We start from the raw sequence: 3758 nt of genomic DNA, 5'->3' as shown, positions 1-3758 counted from the left end.
AAGAAAGAAGGGGCATAACCTCACCAGAACCGCTCATTGACATAATTATGTTGCATTAGTTCACCAAATCCGATCTTATTTTAAGAGACGTTTATAAGCTTGGCTTGCTGTGCTCCATTGATCTAATTGTTCGTATGCGGCATTGTTAATTGTAGTTCTTTGAATAACAGTGTTCAACCCAATTTTGTCTATATATACATGTCTATGTTCGGATATATACATGATTTGAGTGGATGCATTTATTTACCGCAACATGAGGAATTGCGAATGTGGGGAAAAAGAAAAAAATATGTGCGCTTGTGTCAAGGTTACCTTAATTCTTAATTTCCTTCACACTTTGGCACACACACATACACACACGCCATATGTGAAGCAGGACATGTATTTTCATTTTTATTTGACTGTACACATGTTGTACTGAAACAAACTTAAAATTCTGTTAAAAGTTCCAGTACAACATTCATCGAAAAGCTAACGTAATCACAATAATAATAGCTCACTCAGAAACTGACTTAACACATTCCTTTGTTTACAATGCACAAATCACTTGTTCTTGTTAAAATGGAGAAAACAAAATGAAAACAAAACAATTGCACCAAACGCTTCTGAGCTGAAAGTGAACTATGCACTTGAAGCTGTACACACTCTCATTTGCACCATTAGCTGAATATGAAAGACAAAACAAAACGAAGCAGAAATCAGTAATACTGTATGGAGAAGCATCATCTCACTTTCGAATAATAACTCTTGATTTTAGAGTAAAACTGCGAAAACACAAGACAACCAAAACAATGAAATTACGAGTAAATCGCTGGCTTTGCGATGTGGTGCTACAGATTTGCTGCAAACACAAGAAGCAAAATCTTTAGAACTTTCAGGAATTTTAAAGCAAAAACATTTCCCTCGATTACACTTGCGAGTTTATAACAGTAAAACAAGTCACGAAGAAATAACGGAAAACAAACGGTACGAATATTGATTGAGACAAAAACAAACGTGCGCAACGAAGATTCTCCCTACAAAAGTTTGACAGTTTGTCGTCGTCTGTGGGCTGAGTTGAGTATGGGTGCTGGGAAATGTATGGCACGCTGAAAACAGAAAATGGAAGAAAGGAAAATAAAACAAGAAATTCCTCCGATAGGAACTACACCCCCGTCAAAGGGAAATAACCTTCTCAGTTGGTGGCAGTGAGAATGGTTATTTCCCTTTGACCAACGGGGGTGTCCGTCTATACCAGGCCTTGTATAATTTTAATCCACCAATAACTCCCTAACCGTGTGTTTGACTGGTCCCAATTTTTGTAAGGACCGTCTCAGGAATGTATAGAACCTGTTCACCAAGTTTGGTGACGATCGGTCCGTTCATTCTTGAGATCTACTTGCGAACACAAACACATCGAGTGAAACCTATACACACCCCTATACCGGGGGTGGGGGTGTAATGAAGAAGCAGTATTTTACTTAGTAAAGCGGCGAGAGGTAGAGACAAATAAAAAGCCTTTTCTTTGTCTGTAGTGCTTGCTCCTCCGTGTGTCTGTGCATGTTTTACATATATATTATAAATTTATGTCTCCGTGTGAGAAGTGTTGAGCGGAACATTACTTCAGAAAGCAGAAAACACTAAAGGCTGTTGTAAGCTGTATGAATACAAGGAAAGACCCATTTATTATTCTAAGCATCAACATGAAGAGAAAATGGACAGACATCAGGAAAGGCTGTGGGAGGTCTTCGCTCCTCCACACCACTCTCGTTAGAGAAAATGTTGCGAAAAAGGCTTTCTTTACATTCTGCCTTTCTAGCAATTGCATTGCGATAAAAACAGAGAAACGGCTGCCAAAATCTAAATGACACTTTCAAGAGAAAGGAGGAGGTATACACAAGCGCCAACGGAGCGCACAACTTGCTTTCTACCTCCCGCTAGCTGAAGATGAGAATTTTACATGAAAATCAATGCAAAAATCATCATAAAGTAGAGAGAGCCTCATCTTTTCAATTAAAGACCATCTCGCCCAAAATAGTCTACTTTTTGTTCTTTTTTTTTTTTTTAACAAGAAAGAGATTTTAAGTACAGGGAAGAAAAGAAAGAATGAAAAACTTGAACCATAATTTTCTTTCTAAGCAAAACGCAAGCTCAGCACTTTTCTTTCTTGTATGTGGGTGCACGTGGCGGGTTGAGAAGGGGGGGGGGGGGGTCGTTGTCAGAGCACCGCCGGCTTTACCGTCTGAAGAGACGGTGACAAAAACATTGGAGGACGAGGAATTCCGTTTTCTCAAAGGCCTTGCTTTTACTCTCTTGTTTTCGCGCAAGATGGAAGCTGAAAGAATCTCGCTGTCTTATCGATTTCTCTTACGCCCCATACCCCCTCTCCTCCTTCTTTCCTCTCCTTTTCTGTTCTCGTAGCCCTCTCTGGCAGATTGGAGTGACCTAAATCGAGGACACAAAAGCCTTATTGCTCACAGAGAAAAGGATGATCGTCGCGGGAGGAAATGTATAGGGCATTTCTTGTAGTAGAAGGTAGCGTAGGACCAAGAATGAGTCGATTCTGACGCTCACTTTGTCCTTGAAAGTTGTTAAAATTGTTGTACTTGAATTTTGTTGGGAACCACCAACTCTCTCCTTTTACTACCTTCCCAACAGTTCCAACCAACACACACACGGAGACACGTATGATCCCACACTCTTCCATATGTGCATGTGTATTATTATGCCGCGCACAGACTCTAGATACCCATAGTGTGTGTGTGTGTGTGTGTGAGAGAGAGAGAGAGAGAGGGTACCCAAGATGCAGAGGAAAGGAGGGAGTGGGGAAGGGGAACCCGTTACCCCGCGTGCTGAAGAAAACGAACCAGACAAATCTGTCATGAATATCCCAAAGCCCAGATGGATTGACCACACACAGCCGGGCTGGAGACCATTGATATTGGCGTGGTTGACCAGTGGCGTTCAGTAATTATTTAGTGCCATGTCGTTCCCTCCAACCAAGCAAATGGGTCATAAACCCCAGCCTGTCTGCTTCGTTTTGGGATGCCGCTGACCGTGTACTCAGCGCACGTGGTGATCCCCCCATTAATGGCATACTCTATCAACGGACCGCTGTGAAAGACCGATACAAGCCTCTTTGCTACCAACAGTGAATGAAACCGGTCAAGTTACCCAAAAAGGCGCAGTCCTTCCCCTGTCAACGATTCGACTCACCATATCTGTGCTGGCCAGGATTTTACATGGTATAAACAATTAAAGCCATCCCTCAGATTGGATACAAACTAAAAAATCAAGTTTGGGTGCTTCCTGTGCAGTGGGATTGTTACTGTCAAAGTAATTTCTTAAGTGACAGTCGGACACCTTTGTCAATCTCCTGCTAAATTAATTCAGCCCAAATTCCTACTTTGCACAGATTGCAGCCGCGTTATCAATATTTGGTATGTGTCCAGTTGGAAGGATGCTTTTATTCTATGAAAAAGCCAGGACAGATCTGTGGCGATGAACTTGATCGTGTACACGGGAAGGGCTGCCTTTAATAATGGTATACTATGTTAACAGCCCTCCGTCACAGACAGATCAAAGCCTCAGTCTTTGCTCCATACAGAGAAGTTGGACAAATTTCCTCGAGCGTACAAACTGCTCTTTTCGACGCACTTCTTTGACCTTTTTTTCTCTCTCTATGGATGAAAATAAATGTGGTGTATGATAAGGAATTTTAATATTTGTTTTATATTACCTGACGTTAGCAGTATCCGTTTCTGTCCCGATATGTGGGA

At 41.6% G+C, this 3758-nt stretch overlaps 1 protein-coding gene across 1 annotated transcript in view; it reads right to left on the bottom strand.

The window, feature by feature from the left end:
• Positions 1–380: 380 nt before the first annotated feature.
• The window catches only part of LOC138969343 (ankyrin repeat domain-containing protein 50-like), a 102049-nt gene continuing 98671 nt past the window's right edge, over positions 381–3758 (bottom strand). Inside the window, exon 8 of the mRNA XM_070342117.1 lies at positions 381–1088. The gene's annotated coding sequence lies outside the window, so the exon portion shown is untranslated. The remainder of the gene's footprint in view (positions 1089–3758) is intronic.

This window comes from Littorina saxatilis, linkage group LG6 (assembly GCF_037325665.1).
Source record: "Littorina saxatilis isolate snail1 linkage group LG6, US_GU_Lsax_2.0, whole genome shotgun sequence".
NCBI lineage: Eukaryota > Metazoa > Mollusca > Gastropoda > Littorinimorpha > Littorinidae > Littorina > Littorina saxatilis.
Note: the sequence above shows the minus strand (reverse complement) of the source record. Positions and strands in the feature narration are given on the sequence as shown.